This window comes from Schistocerca gregaria, chromosome X (genome assembly GCF_023897955.1).
Source record: "Schistocerca gregaria isolate iqSchGreg1 chromosome X, iqSchGreg1.2, whole genome shotgun sequence".
NCBI classification, from domain to species: domain Eukaryota; kingdom Metazoa; phylum Arthropoda; class Insecta; order Orthoptera; family Acrididae; genus Schistocerca; species Schistocerca gregaria.
This window is the reverse complement of record NC_064931.1, coordinates 45,720,026-45,737,395: the sequence shown is the minus strand read 5'-3', so window position 1 is coordinate 45,737,395 and position 17,370 is coordinate 45,720,026. Positions and strand designations below refer to the sequence as shown.

The 17,370-nt window shown below is 38.3% G+C and overlaps 1 protein-coding gene across 1 annotated transcript in view; it reads left to right on the top strand.

Moving 5' to 3' along the window:
- Positions 1-17,370, top strand: part of LOC126298412 (uncharacterized) — a 538,508-nt gene that overhangs the window by 39,620 nt on the left and 481,518 nt on the right. The gene's annotated exons all lie outside the window — the stretch shown is intronic.

The window sequence follows — 17,370 nt, the reverse complement described above, 5'->3', positions numbered from 1 at the left end:
CTGAAGTAGTGCTGGAGGGAACTAACACCATGCATCCTGCACAGCTGTTCATAAATCCATGAGTAGGAGGGGGTGAAGATCTCTTCAGAACAGCACGTTGCAAGGCATCCCAGATATGCTCAATAATGTTCATGTCTGAGAAGTGTTTATACTCAGAAGAGTGTTCCTGGAACCTCTGTGTAGCAATTCTGGATGTCTGGGGTCCCGCATTGTGCTGCTGGAATTACACAAGTCCGTCGAAATGCACAATTGATTTGAATGGATGCACGTGATCAGACAGGATGCTTACGTACGTGTCACCTGTCAGAGTTGTATCTAGACGTATCAGAGGTCACATATTAATCCAACTGCGCATGCCCCACACCGTTACAGAGCCTCCACCAGCCCGAACGGTCCCCTACTAATATGCATTGTCCATGGATTCATGAGGTTGTCTCCATACCCAAACACGTCCATCCGCTCAATACAATTTGAAACGAGACTCGTCCGACCACGCAACATGTTTCCAGCCATCAACAACCCAATGTCGGTGTTGACAGGCGCAGGCAAGGCGTAAAGATTTGTGTCGTGTAGTCATCAAGGGTACACTAGTAGGCCGTGGGCTCCGAAAGCCCATATCGATGATGTTTCGTTGAATGGTTCGCAAGCTAACACTCGTTCATGGCCCAACACTGAAATCTGCAGCAATTTGTTGAAGGGTTGCACTTCTGTCACGTTGAACCATTTTCTTCAGTCGTCATTGGTCCCGTTCTTGCAGGATCTTTTTCCGCCCGCAGCGATGTCGGAGACTCGATGTTTCGCCGGTGTCCTGATATTCACGGTACACTCGTGAAAAGATCGTACGGGAAAATCCCCACTTCACGGCTACCTCGAAGATGCTGTGTCCCAGCGCTTGTGCGCCAACTATTAACACCTCGTTCAAACTCACTTATATAGCCGTTGCCGACCGTAACGCGATGTTTTGCCTGTTTACATATCTCTGTATTTCAATACGCATGCCTATAAAAAAAATGGCTTTGAGTACTATGGGACTCAACTGCTGTGGTCATTAGTCCCCTAGAACTTAGAACTACTTAAACCTAACTAACCTAAGGACATCACGCACATCCATGCCCGAGGCAGGATTCGAACCTGCGACCGTAGCACTCGCACGGTTCCGGACTGCGCGCCTAGAACCGCGAGACCACCGCGGCCGGCGCATGCCTATACCAGTGTATTTGGCGCTTCAGCGTGTATTCAAAGTTAACAAACTTCTCTTCTTCGCAAAACTCATCTATTGCTTTTAGTGTCTCACCCTTGTCTAGTTTAATTCGACTGCATTGAATTACCCTTGTTTTGCTATTGTTGGTGTTCATCTTATATCGTCCTTTCAAGAACTGTCCATTCCGTTCAAATGTTCTTCGAAGTCCTTTGCTGTCTCTGACAGAATTACAATGTCGTCGACAAACCACAAAGTTTTTATTTCTTTTCCCTGAACTGTAATTCCTAATTCAAGCTTTTCTTTGGTTTCCTTTACTGCTTTTCCAGTGTACAGACTGAATGAAGTCAGGGTACGTTAAAGTTTTGTCTCACTTCCTTCTCAACCATTACTTCCATTTCATGCCAGTCGATTGTTATAACTGCCATCTGGTTTCTATACAAGCTGTACTGCAGAAAACCTTTCGTTTCCTGAATTTTATCCTTGCGACTTTCAGAATTTGAATGAGTGTATTTGAGTAAAAACTGTACACATCTTGCTGCACGTCTATAAATGCCATAAACGCAGTTTTGTCTTTCTGTCACCTATCTTCTAAGATACGTCGTAGCGTTAATATTGCCTCATGTGTTCCTCCATCCCTCCGGAACCACTACTGATCATCCCTGAGGTCAGTTTCTACCAAAATTTTCATATCTCTGTATACAATTCGTGTGCTCATTTTGCAACCATAACTTATTAAACCGATAGTTCAGTAATGTTGATACCTAATAGCAGCTGCTTTCTTTGGAATTAGAATTACTCCTATTTTTTATTCATTATTAGAACAACTCCTGTATTACCCCTATGTGCTTTTGTATTTACAACCTTGTGCTCTTGTAATCAGGAGTCCTGTTCCTTCTGTCACCGGACTTCACTATTCTTTTCTTTTCTTCTTTCTTTTGCCGGTGCCTTGTCCCGTGGTTTCACAGGATCAGCACGGTTAGAACGGACTAGGCAAGGTTAATTTTAAGGGGTAACCAGATGCCCTTCCTGCCGCCACTAATGCCCACTATCCTTAACTTTAATTCATCCGACACCCTTATAAAATTTTCTAACCAAACTTTGCAATTAAGGAACGCAACACTCCATTCTCCGACTGTAGAACGCCAGTTTTATTTCTCCTGATGACGGCATCTCGCTGAATAGTCCCCGCCAAAGACCAGAATGAAGGACTATTTTACCACTGGAATATTTTACCTAAGAGGATGCCATCATCATTTAACCATACAGTAGAGGTGTGTGCCCTCTGGAAAATTAACAGCTATAGTTTCCCCTCACTTCATGTGGTTGCAGTTCCAACACAGTGAGGCCAAGTTCGATGGTGTTAGATGGCCAGATCAGTCATTCATCCAGAATGTTCCCATTGCAGCTACTGAAAAGACTGCTGCCGTTCTTGAGGAATCACTTTATTGCCTGGCCTCTCCAAATATGCACCTTCATTCTGGTTGCACCACGGTTGGGTTGTCTGTACTGTTGATGCACGCAAGCCACTCCATCTTGGCAAGGTCCACAGTTAATGGGGGAAAGGGGAAATTCAGAATAATGTTAAATGAAGAGGAAAGAATCACCAGCACGACTGCTTTACATCATACACAGTACACACTCTGTATACGGTGTCCTATAATTTATATCGAAAACTGACAAAGTACCGGTATATGATAACAGATGCAAAAAATTGTCCGTATACTCCTACATGGGCCTGGAAAATGTCAGTTTGCAAAATAACTCCAAAGGTTTCCTTACGAGCTGCTACTCACCACAGTATAAAATGTTGTCCAGTATTACAAATGTGTTTCAAATGTAAACTTTCGTTTATGTCCTCCTCTATCTCAATTAAAAGGGCAGGGTTGTGACAGATGGATAATGGGGCACCAGGACAGTTTGTTGCTGATGAAAGACGTCATCTAATGCTCTTGTATGGTCCAAGATGGCTAGGCTAAGCAGGGACGGTGCCATGACCTCCAAGACCAGCTGACCTCAGTCCTCTGCATGTTCATGTTTGGGGTCGTCTCAAAAGTGAAACTGGCATGGTGAAAGAACTGGAGCAACGAGCCATAAATTTTCTTTGTGATTTATGAAGTGATCTTGAGGAAGTCTGAAAGAATTAGTAGAGACTCACTGTAGAGACAAGTGCAGTACGATATTGCAATCAAAGGCAAGGACGACACGTCGAATACCTCTAACAGGAACGAGTGTGCAGAAAACTGAAAAATGTAGTGTACTGAGACCTGTCTTGTTAAAGTTGGCCTTAATTTGAGGCAAATTACGATTAGAATTAAATAAGTAATAAAACACTTTAAAAAAAAAACAGGTTGGTTTTATTCAGGATACAATACACCATATTACTCCTCACTCTTTTGGCTATAAAACCCTGTTTTCCAACATAACCTCCTTTCAATGCGATGGACTTACGCCATCTTACTGGGAGACCCTGTATGCCCTCATAATACCACTCTAGTTGTCGGCGTCAGAGCCCACGTCTCGCTGCGTCAATAACTTCCTCATTATCCACATACTGCTTCCTGTGGAGCACATCCTTCGTTGAACCAAATAGATGGAAGTCTAAAGATGCGGTAGGGTGGATGAGGAGATCAGTCCGACGCAGTTTAGTGAGATCCTCCCAGGTGCACAGATTTGTGTGGAGGCCTTGCGTTGTAACGGAGAAGGAGAAGTTCGTTTACTTTTTTGTGGCAACGAACACACTGAAGACGTGAAACTTCCTGGCAGATTAAAACTGTGTGCCAGACTGAGACTCGAACTCGGGACCTTTGCCTTTGGTGGGCAAGTGCTCTACTGTCTGAGCTACCCGAGCACGACTCACGCCCCGCCCTCACAGCCTTACTTCTGCCAGTACCTCGTCTCCTACCTTCCAAACTTTACGAAAGCTCTCCCGTAAACCTTGCAGAACCAGCACTTATGAAAGAAAGGCTTAGCCACAGCCTGATGGATGTTAATCATCAAATGCCGTTTTAAAAACGAATCATTTATTAAGTATCACACAGTATGACAACATGATACGAAACACTAACTGCACATTTCAAAACGTAACCAGAGATCATCACCATTAGACCAAAAATGAACCAAAGAATTTATGAGCCATGTGACAGACAACCTTCAAAGCATATGAACGATACATGTGTGTGTGTGTGTGTGTGTGTGTGTGTGTGTGTGTGTGTGTGTGTGTAAAACAACATTGAAAAATTAATACTTTCACATCATCAATATAGGCACTTAATAATTTTGAATTTTCCACCCCATGTATTATTTCATCACTGTGTGTTACACTTAGTACTGGTGCAGTACGCCTAGAGGTGTAGAACTGAATATGATGTGTCTTTGTGAAATTCAGGGTGAGAACCAGCCAATGATACTCTTGAGAACTTTATTCACCATTTCTTCCATTTCTGTATGTATTTTGGGACTGATTACGATACTGGTGTCATATGCAAAAAGAACTAATTCTCTTGTTGTACATTAGATAGTAGATCATTTACATATATGAGAAACAGTAGTGGACCTAAGAGGGAATCCCGTACATGATTTCTCCCCAGCCATAATTATGTCCCTGGATTCTGTTGGTTGAATTACTACTAAGTACAACCTTCTGCATTATTTTGGTTAGATATGACATGATCCATTGGTTGGTTATCCATCTCTCCCATAAAACTTCAGTTTATCTAGGAGTATACTAAGATTCACATAATCAAATGCCTTGGATAAGCCACAGAAAATACCTACCGGCGCTATTTTGTTATTTAATGCTTGAAATATGGTGTGTGAACATGCAAATGCTATTCTCAGTAGAGTAATCGTTCTGAAACCCAAACTGTGATTTGTTGAGGATATTATTGTTGCCAATTTGAGATACTAGTCTAGAATACATCACCTTCTCAAAAATTTTGGAAAATAATGTCAGCCGTGAAATAGGTCGGTAGTTACTGACGTCGCTCTTATTACCTTTCTTAAAGAGGGGTATGAAAGCAGCATATTTTAGTCTCTCTGGAAAAATGCCTTGAGTTAGTGGTGCTTTACTAATTTCGGACAATACCAGACTTATTATATGGGAACAAATCCTTAGTACTCTATTGGGAAAACAATGAAAACCAGAAGAGGTTTTATTCTTGAGAGAATGTATGACCCTCCTAATTTCAGAAGTAGAAGTTGGTGGTGCATTTGTATGATGTAATTTTATGAGAATTACTTCTTCAGCATATTGTTGTTATCTTTCTCTTGAAGTGCTGGTCCCTATACTTTCTACTGTCCGCCAACACATGACATTGACCACTTCTAAATTAGCTCAGTTTTTAACTAGCAGTTGTAATTAACATTTAAATAAAATTAATGGCAAAATATTAGACTATTCATTAAATAACTATGCAAGTATGACAATATGGAGGTATTCATGCTGTATTCATTATCTATGTAAATGTGGAGAATACGATGTTGCTCAAGGGAAATGATAGCTATTGTGCAATACTATCATCAGAAATAATATTTTTTGAAATTAAAAGTTGTTAATTTGGAGGTTCATTGATCAAATGTTTATCACTGTGAAATATCAACTTCTGTAGTTTAAAGATACTGAGATATGTTGTGCCACTGGATGCACATGTATTCAGATTTGCATTAACATTTGATGTGAGTTGTTCTAGAATCTCAAAGAGCTGTGACTTTCCATCTTTAATATTGCCTGACACTGTGCCATTTCTTGGAGCACATACAATCATCAGCTGGCCAAATTCCCAGCTCTGGGATTTACACATTTTGGGTGACATGCTAAATGTGTCTGCACCTGAGCTCACCTGGGGTGGCTGCATGATATCCTCATGCCGCTGAGTCATACTTAGTCAAGAAAACAAATTAAATTCTCCTCAACATCAGCCCCAGGTGGACGAATAATTTGCCCAAATACTGGTAACGTTACACCACCTAACTGGAGAGCAACAGAAATATTCAAAAATCACAATACTTTAACAACCTAGCATGTTTTCTCACTTATTCCTCTTCAGAAACAAATGCTGCAAATAATTACCCCATAATCCAGAGAAACATTAATGAATTAAAAAAAATACGTGAAGGACATGAAGGTGTGCAAGATATTCCAATTTATATATTTTTGTCCACCTGCTGTGAAAGATATAAATTTTCACTAAAATTATGACTTCAAGGGCCCATGCCAAAGTGAAATGGTCCCCTATAAGGACATCACAAAAAAGGAAGAAGGAACCTAGGCAAAGTGATGACATAATAGTGGGCATAACTGCTATAGAAAGTATCTGATCCCTATACTTACTACATTAACAAAATCTTTGACCCAGTTAACCTAACTTCTCAAACTGCCTAACTATTTCTAGTTTCAGGAAATTTTAATGCATGGCATCCCATAGGGTTCAACATTCACGATGATAATGACTCTGATTCCTGACTGTAATTAGCATATGCTGTCATGACTGACATGAGTTCAAATTTGCTCATTCTGACACTGTTAAAGGAAAACAAGTAGTTGCAGTGTATTTATCTTTATTGTAGAACATTTTGAAGATGTCAAAAAGGTATGATTGTCACTCCCAAGATTGTGATCTCCCTGTGATAATAGAATTGGTTGCCAGCAGTAAAAAGGACTGATAGCCATTTAAGTGATCTTCGTGGTTTATTCAAGCATCTGATTCCACATATAACTGAGGGTGATGGAGATTTCACCAAGTGCACTAATACTGTGCAGCACTAAAATATCAGTGAACTTCACAAAAATACATCCACATTCTAATGCATTCATACAGCATCTCTCTCACTGGCATGGCAGTGCACTTAGTCCACAGTCAATATAATGTTTACATTTTAACCTCCTTACACAAGTGACCAATGAAAGATAAGATTCTTGTTAAATGTGAAGCAAATATTGGTGACTCTCATATGATAATTTTTATTTTACATAATGATTATTGTTATATCATTCTTGTTTATTTATCGTTCCTGTTTTCATAGTAGAAAGAAGATAAACTCAACAGTTGCTTTGAAACTTTAAAAGACAATATCACATTTTTTTGTTAATTTTCTCTAAAAGTGACTTTCTAATTTTCATATATTTTTTTGGTGTTATAAAAATTCAAATAGAATGCTAATAGCAAATTTTTTGAAAACTACGAGGGTTGTTTTTTAAGTAAGGGCCGTTCGCGCGTATAATCCCGTAGTTCGCGCGGACGCCGCAACAAGCCACCGCGCCACTTGCCGGCATCCTTCCCGTTCACACTGATGCAAGTTTTAGCTCTGTAGCTGACGTGTACGCATCGCTGTGCTACTTTTTAATGTTTACGATTATTGAATCGCCCGCCGCGTGTGAGATACGCTCAGTGATACGTTTTTTGACCGCGAGAAGCCTATCAGCTGCAGAAATTCATCGGCATTTAACAGAAGTTTATGGCTTGAATGCAATGAGTGAAGGTAAAGTGCGTCAATGGGTTAGAGAGTTTACAAATGGCCGTCAAAAGTCCATGACGAAGAACGCTCAGGCCGGCCCTCTGTGTTCACTGATGATTTGGTGGCTGCAGTCGAAACAAAGATTCGTGAGAACAGAAGATTCACAATTTCCACTCTTTCTTTGTAATTTCCACAAGTTTCAAGATCGGTTTTGTACAAAATTGTGTCTGAAAACCTAAACTTTAAGAAACTGTGTTCTCGGTGGGTACCCAGACTCCTCACAGAGGACCACAAAGGGAAGAGATTTGCCACTTCATTGGACTTTTTGATTCTTTATGAGAAAGAAGGGGATGACATGTTGAGTCAGATTGTCACTGGAGATGAAACATGGGTATCCCATATCACTCCCGAAAGCAAGCGACAATCGATGGAATGGCGACACACAACCTCACCCGAAAGGTCAAAGCCAAACAGACGCTGTCAAAGCACAAGATTATGGCAACTGTGTTGTGGGACCGGTGCAGTGTTTTGCTAGTGGACTTTATGCCATGAGAAATTACAATAAACTCAGATGCCTACTGTGCAACTCTAAAGAAGCTCCACAGAGCAATTCAAAACAAAAATCTGACAAAAGGAGTTTTGCTCCTGCACGATAACGCTAGGCCTCACACCTCTCAAAAGACTCAGGATTTGGTTGATTCTTTTGGCTGGGAAGTTTTGGACCATGCACCATTCAGCTCCGACCTTGCTCCTAGCGATTTTCACCTTTTCCGGTACCTGAAACACCATCTTGGCGGGCAGCACTTCAATGACGACGATGAAGAGAAAGTGGCTGTGAACTCATGGCTGTCAGAATAGGCGGCCGAATTCTTTGAAGAGGGAATTAAAAACTTAAGTTGTACAGTATGACAAGTGCTTAAATAAACAAGGCAACTATGTAGAAAAATAGGTAAAAGTGTGTAGAATCAGAAAATAAAAGTTTTTTTTACAAAAGTATTTGTATCTTTTTTTAAAAATAAAAATGGCCCTTACTTAAAAAAACAACCCTTGGATGTCTGTTTTGGAATTTTAAGATGAAATTTAAATATTTTTCCTTGGATTAAAACACAACACAAAAGAAATTTGAAGTGCACTGTGAGTACTAGAAGATTTCTACTGAGCTATAATTTCTTGAACTGTAATGATTTTTTTATAAATATATACGTTTTGAACCTAATTGTTTCATTAGATTAAGTGATAGTTAGGTAGCTTTGCAGTTTCGTACACAAGTTGTGGTCATTATCTAAGCAAATCTCCTGTTATGTACATTTAAATTGCTTCTAAGCATATTATTTTTACATATTTGCAAGTTATAAACGTGGTTGTAGAACAGTTCATTATAAAACCTTTCTTTAAATTTATAACTTGTGAGAATATAAGCTAAATATTATATAATCGTACAAGCATAAGTGTGTATATACTATCCTGATGTTTACTACTTAATTCATGGGCTTGGGATGTCGACAACTGAGTGTGTAAACTTGTAGTGAATAATCTGATCACGGGAAAAGGTGCTGTACTATGTAGATTGATGCTATAAGGGTATCTCTTTTTCAAATGTTAGGTTGTAATTTTGTGGCAGTATGAGAAAAACAATAATTTATAAAATTTTTACTTGGTGTAAGTTACTTCCTATTCTCCTGCCATTTACTTGTTATAATGTTTTTGTTTCTATTATTCTGCCACTTGTTTTGTAATATCCTAAAAAGTTTTGTTTTTATCTCATGTGTGTCATTTTATTACATAGGAAGACCACTGGATTCCTAGATGTAGCTTATGCTAAGAATATCAGGCTAGGGATTTTATATTACTCTGCATTTATTTATTTACTTTACTAAATATTTCATTATTAATACCCATAAGTCTTCATATGTGACAAACTGAGTCGTCTCATGTTTGACAGGTTGATTGTGTACCACATAAACTAAAGTGAAACTAAGATATATTAGCCCATTACCACCCATCCCCACCTCCTCATTCCTCAACAACCCACCGTTTTTGAGAAAGCCATCCCATAAATTTCTGATGCACAATCAACTTAAACTTCATGATACCTAAAATGATTAAAAGGTGAGCATCACAAACAACTGTGGACAGCTGATCACGGGACTCTTTGTTTATACCAACACACAGTACAGAATGCACACAGTTACAGGCATCCAGGTATGTTATCATCATTACCAGTTTGCCATTACGTATTTCTGAATTTTTAAGAGTTATGGTCTCCAACAGAATGCACACAGTTACAAGAATCCAGGTAACTTATCCTCAGTGCTAGTTTATTTATTTAGTGCTCGTGTTATCACATTCATAATGTTGGACTTGTCAAAGCACAGAACAATCTAAAATATTGCATATTTACACCATGTATAAAATATTATCATTGGTATCAACACATCTTGATAACAAAAACATTATTCTGATTAATTAGATTATACAGGTAGAATAAAAGCTAGCAAAACCCTTTGGTTTATTTTACTAAGACTATTAAATACCAGTACTTTAGTTAACTAGGCATAGTAACACACAGTGCAAAAGCTAGGTGCATAATTAGATACATAAATGGATGAAAGAAGTATCGTTTTATCTAAGAAAGGTTGATAATTATAAATTTTTGTTGAGAGACTCATGAAGCAGACCTACAGATTTGAGCAAAATTCCCAGTATTCATTCATGCAGTAGAAGCTGTTGTTTATTAGTAGATATTTTAGTTATTTTTTGAATGTATTAATGTTTGGTATTTTTTTATGCTATCTGGCAATGCACTGTACAGAATTTTTGGTTTTTAAACAGCACTGTCCTGATATATTGCTTTTCTATGCACATCCCTATGACAGCCATCCCTGTTCCTTGTTTGATAATTGTGGATCCCACTATTCAGATCTGAAACTTGATGCTTTTTAATGAAGTAGATGCTTTCAAATATAAATTTAGATGGTAAGGCCAAGATTTTTATTTCCTTACGGATACCTCTACATGGTGCTTGGGTGCTTGTAAGCAACATCACTTATTAATACTACTACTTTCTTTTGGAGCTGAAAAGATTGCTCTGCAAAAGACGTATTTCCCCAGAACACTATACCATACTTCAGTAGACTATGCATGTATGTGTAATAAGCACTTAACACTGTTTTGGCATTGCAACAATCTTTAAGCACTCTTAATATGTAACAGTACTTACTTAATTTTTTGTTAAGCATTTCTATATGTTTTTCACATCTTAGATGCTCATCCACCCATAAACCTCAAAATTTTTTGTTAAGCATTTCTATATGTTTTTCACATCTTAGATGCTCATCCACCCATAAACCTCAAAATTTTATATTCTTCTTTTGCTGAATTTGGCTATTTGATAATGTGAATTTTACGTTGGTCCTACACTACTGGCCATTAAAATTGCTACAGCAAGAAAAAATACAGATGATAAACGAGTATTCATGGAACAAAGATATTATACTAGAACTGACATGTGATAACATTTCCACACAATTTGGGTGCATAGATCCTGAGAAATCAATACCAAGAACAGCCACCTCTGGCTGTAATAATGGCATTGATACGCCTGGGCATTGAGTCAAACAGAGCTTGGATGGTGTGTCCAGGTACAGCTGCCCATGCATATTCAACACAATACCACAATTCATCAAGAATAGTAACTGGTATATTGTGATAAGCCAGTTGCTTGGCCACCACTGCCCAGACATTTTCAGTTGCTGAGAGATTTGGAGAATGTGTTAGCCAGGGCAGCAGTCGAACATTTTCTGTATCCAGAAAGGCCTGTACAGGACCTGCAGCATGCGGTCGTGCATTATCCTGCTGAAATGTAGGGTTTCGCAGGGTTGAATGAAAGGTAGAGCCACTGGTCATAACACATCTGAAATGTAACGTCCACTGTTCAAAGTGCCATCAATGCAAACAAGAGGTGACCGAGATGTGTAACCAATGGCCCCCCATACCATCACACCAGGCCATCACGCCGGGTGATATGCCAGTATGGTGATGATGAATACACGCTCCCAATGTGCGTTCACCACGATGTCGCCAAACATGGATGCGACCATCATGATGCTGTAAACAGAACCTGGTTTCATCCGAAGAAATTACTTTTGCCATTCATGCACCCAGGTTTGTTGTCAAGTACACCATCACAGGCGCTCCTGTCTGTGATGCAGCATCAAGGGTAACCACAGTCATGGTCTCCAAGCTGATAGTCCATGCTGCTGCAAACGTCATCAAACTGTTCGTGCAGATGGTTATTGTCTCACAAATGTCCCCATCTGTTGATTCAGGGATCGAGACGTGGCTGCACGATCCATTACAGCCATGCGGATAAGATGCCTGTCATAACAACTGCTAGTGATACGAGGCTGTTGGGATCCAGCACAGCATTCCGTATTACCCTCCTGAACCCACCGATTCCATATTCTGCTAACAGTCATTGGATCTTGACCAACACGAGCAGCAATGTTGCGATATGATAAACCACAATTGCGATAGGCTACAATCCGACCTTTATCAAAGCCGGAAACGTGATGGTACTCATTTCTCCTCCTTACACGAGGCATCACAACAACGTTTCACCAGGCAACGCCAGTCAACTGCTGTTTGTGTATGAGAGATCGGTTGGAAACTTTTCGCATGTCAGCACATTGTAGATGTCGCTACTTGTGACAACCTTGTGTGAATGCTCTGTAAAGCCAATCATTTGCATATCACAGCATCTTCTTCCTGTCAGTTAAATTTCACATCTCTAGCACATCATCTTTGTGGTGAAACAATTTTAATGGCCAGTAGTGTATTTTTGTTACTTACATGGTTGAAGTTCATCCATATGGTTTTCTTGTCATCGAAAACTAGACAGTTATGTTTAATCCATTTTGCTCCATCTCATAATCATTTTTCCCTTTTGTAATGACGCTGATGTAATCAGCAAATAATTTGGTATCAGCTGTTGAAAATTGTTGTGGTAGGTCATTAATAAAAATCAAGAATAACAATGGTCCCAATACTGAGCTATCAGTTAAATATAACTTGAATCACTCATACCATGGACACCATAATAATAAAGTTTTAACAGCAGTAGATTATGATTTATAAGATCAAACACTTTAGAAAAATCCAAAAACAGCCCACAGACCAGTTTCTTGTCCTCAATTGATCTGTAAACACGTTTTAGGAAACTGAAGAGAACCGTTTGTGTAGCTTTGCCTTTTCTGAAACCATTCTGTGCATTTCCAAGAAATTTATTTTTGGTTAGGGAGTCTAGCAATCTATTATACATTATTCTTTCAATTAGTTTCGAAAATACAGATTAATGATAGTGGTCTGAAATTTCTAATGTCAAACTTGTCACCACTCTTATAAACTGGTATTACTGCTGACTGCTTAAGTTTACTTGGAAAAACACCAGTTTCAAAGGAGTCATTGATTATGTCCACAAGTTGAGAGACAACATTATTGGTACTATATTTAATAATTTAGTCAGGGATACCATCAGATCCACAGGTCATTTTACTCTTTAGTTTGCTAATAGCCATTTGTACTTCTTTGGATGTTATGGGATATAGTTACACTGTCCTTTCATTTATTGGAGTTGATACCTTCATCGTTGGATTACATGTAGTGGTGATCACGTTTCTGGTTACATTAATATAAAGATCATTAAATATATTAGCTATTAGAAGTGAATCATCAAAAACTTCATTTCAGTGTTTTATGGTGATTTTATTACTTGCATTTTTATGTTTGCCTGTATGGTTATTAATAACTTGTTCATTTTGTATGTTTTTAGTAGGTTAACAAGTTTTTGCCCTTTTTCTACAGTTGTCCTTGAAATTAACATTGAAATATCCAAGCACACTTATGTATTTTGACTGACTATTTAGATAGTTCAGAAGATTTTCCAAATTTTCAGAGAACAATTCAAAATTGCCGGATGGGGACCTATATATACATGCAATTAAAATTTTACTATCTTTTAGTTCACATAAACAGTATTCCAAATCTTTTTCAATACAGCAGTCATTTATAAACCTACTTTCCTTTAATTTAATATCTGTTCTTACATATATACATGTTCCACACCCTCTATATGTTTCGCTCCAAAAGCTGCAGCCCAACTGAAAATGTGAAATCCCAACTGCACATTTCTGTATTTCTTGCAGCCAGTGTGCAGTTACATGCAAGATAGAAGTCTCCTTCAATGAACCATTCAAAAAGACCTCTAGCTCATATAGCTTACTGATTAAGCCCTGTATATTATGATAAAGGAGAGTTAAAGAATTATTCAGTTCTATGAGAGGTATATTTCTTACTGGGTTAATTCTTTGAGGAGTAGGCCATAATCTTCTTTTCGTTTCTAACATAATTTTCACCTTCTGGGAGTCCTGGACTACTACATGGTCGTTTTATTCTGCAGTGGATTGGGCCATAAAAAATCATTCATGTGTTGTTTGGATGCTAACTTCTGCCTGGTTCTTCATCATGATCTGTTGTTTATATCTTCTGTCCACTCTGGTTTGGCTTCCTCCTCAGTCTTTTTACATGGTCATGTTGTCTTCTGTGCTGGTTCCCTGCCATTTGTTCATTTCACTGAAGGTTTCTTCTTCTGTTATTTTCGTATACTGTGGTGATATTGTCTTCTGTGTTGCTTCCTCGACACTTGTTCATTCCATAGTATGCACATTTACTGTAATTATTTTGTTTTTTTCTTCTGTTATTTTCCCATATTGTAAGCATACAGTTTTGGTGAGTGATTGATCTGCCTGTTGCAAGCAGTTACAGAGATCAGTGATGGTGTGGTGGAATGAATCACGGCTGAATAATGAAGGTTCCTGCATAGTTTTTCTTTCCCTTCCAGCACCAAATGTAGCTCATACTTTGTATAATCAGTGCTCCTTAAAACAGATTAACATCCAGTATCTTAGTGTCACTGTACTGATGATGATGATTGGTTTTTGGGGTTCTCAACTGCGAAGTTATCAGCACCCGTACAAATTCCCAACCTTTGCTCAGTCCAATCTTGCCACTTTCATGAATGATGATGAAATGATGAGGACAACACAGACACCCAGTCCTGACCTCACCCGGAATCGAACCCAGGACCCCATGCTTGGGAAGCGAGAATGCGACCGTGAGACCACGAGCTGCAGACGTGACCATACTGAGTAACATATTGCATCAAGAACATGTTCATTTTGCATATTTTGTCATTCCAGTCCACCCTTTCAAATCTGTAGAGTGCTGTGCATTGGTAATCCTTGATATCTGATTCTACATCATTTGTTCCAGTCAGAACAATAACACAGTCAAATTTACTAAGTCCTTTACCTTTTCTTCAACTTTATTAACAACATATTTCAATTAAGCATTTGGTCGACAATGGACATTGCAAAATATCATGGTGGAAGTGTTTGATTTAATAAACTAGCACAGTGTTGTCCATGACTATCAGATAGAAATAAAATCTTGTGTCTTGCCCCCACATGCTTTCCAGTACTTAAAACTTTTTTGTAGCTGTCTTTATTTATTTTACAGGAGTTACTAAACGCACTGCTTCTTGATAATGCAAGAGCACTTTGTTTACTTTTGGAGTTTTCAGAATTTATCATAGATAACACATCACAGCTGCTGTTGTGCACTAAATTTATGCTGTTTCCATACTTTTTTTTTTATTTCCGACACTCTGTGAACTGTTTCTGCACACATCTTTTGTAAAGTTATCTGAGTCTTCTTTTGTCATTTCCTGTTTCAAAATCAGCTCACGTTTTTCTAATGTAAGTTTACTAACATCCATTTTCTGTTCACTGATCATGAGTTGTAATTTAGAAACACAGTCGTTTAGTTTTGATATTTCACGTTTATATTTTACACACACTTGCTTCTTACCAGCAAAATTGGCACTTTTTTTGACAATATATGCAATAGACTTTTACACTGGACACCATCTTGAACATCTTTGAGCATTTCTGATATTTGAAGAGTCATGGTTTCCAGCAGTAACAGTGTATATGAGAAATGGATGGAGTTGTTCTCTATCACTAATCTGTTGCAAACCTTGATTATACTAGCAAGGATTTGTTATTGTATATCCACAGAATGAGTTTGTTTTGTGGCATAATACCCCATTGATCTTCCATAACTACTATATGCTTTGTGCAGTATGTAAAGTGTAGTAAATACCATATTTGTTTATGTGGTAATATCAGGTAGTTTACTGTAACGTTTTTTCCCATAATTTTAATAATAGAGGATACACAGCCTTCAACCAGTGCTAAAAGAAATATTTGTGAACCTATCGCAGAAGTATACCGATGGGATGTGGTGGCCCAATGAGTGTTTTGGTTTTCTTGAGAATATTAAGATAGAGGGGTACTAACAATGTATTACCCAAACCAGGAAGTTCTGTTTCTTAGTATTACATACTCATGGCATTGAGTTATTTTTGGAGTTGAAGATCAAATTGTGTTTTATATATCCTATTGTTGACTATTTTATGCTCCAGATGGTACAGTACTCTGCAGCATGTACTGAGAAAGGTGGCACAGTGATTGGCAGACTCAACTTGCATTCAGAAGGATGAGAGTTTAAATCCATGTCCAGACATCCTGATTTAGGTTTTTCATACTTTCCTTAAAATCACCCCCAGACAAATGCCAGGAGGGTTCATTTGAAAGGTCATGGCCAATTTCCTTCTTCCATTGCTGAATCATTCTGAAATTGTGATCCATCTCTAATGGCTTTGATGCTGATGAGACATTAAATGCTGAGCTTCCTTCCTTCCTTTCTTCCTTCTACAGCACATGATAAGGGAATGTAATTCAGAAGATTATTTCCTTATGAAGCAACAAACTTTTCTAGGCATCTCATTAAATTTTAATGTTCTACAATATAAAAAGTGTTGTCACTTAGTGCGAGTGAGAATTAATAGAGCAATTTTAGTAGAGATCATCGTCAGAGCTGTCCATTTTGATTTCATTCTTACTGAATCTAGTAATTGTAATATTGTAATAAACGTTATACAACTGCATCCGTCCTCATCTTCGATCACTTTCAGAATTGCATATCAGAAACATTATCTTAGAATAGTTTATTGTCAGATTCTTTGAGCACAAATTGTTCCTAAATCAAATTTTCATTACTACAACAAAGATAATGCTGCTACATTTGTTCCTCATTAGTGGATGCCCTCTGGTCATTAACATTTTTCTCCTAAACATACAATAAGCCGCAAGTCTTACAGATTATCGGTGAAGATTTTGATGTACACTCCTGTACTATAAACACTAGGTGAAGCTAAAATGACACAAGTGATGGGCCAGCCAAACAAATGGCAACTAAAGTATTAAGTGAAGCTGTATATAACAGTAATGTTATAAAGATAGACTATTTTTCTTCTCTTACCAATTAATTGATCAATAATGGCTCTTTTATAAAGAAATCATAAAATGGGCAATACAGGAACAGAAGATTGACAGCTAAAAATGGATGAAAACACACATTTGGACAAAAGCAAAACAGATAATGTATTGTATGTATGTATGTATGTGTGTATTGACATGGGGTCATAGAAAGAACAGAGAGGCCTTGTCCCCTCCATAGCCCTCAATGGTTCACAACCCCACAACAAGCTACAGCAGTCCACTCACCCCACTGTTACCCCACACTGAACCCAGGGT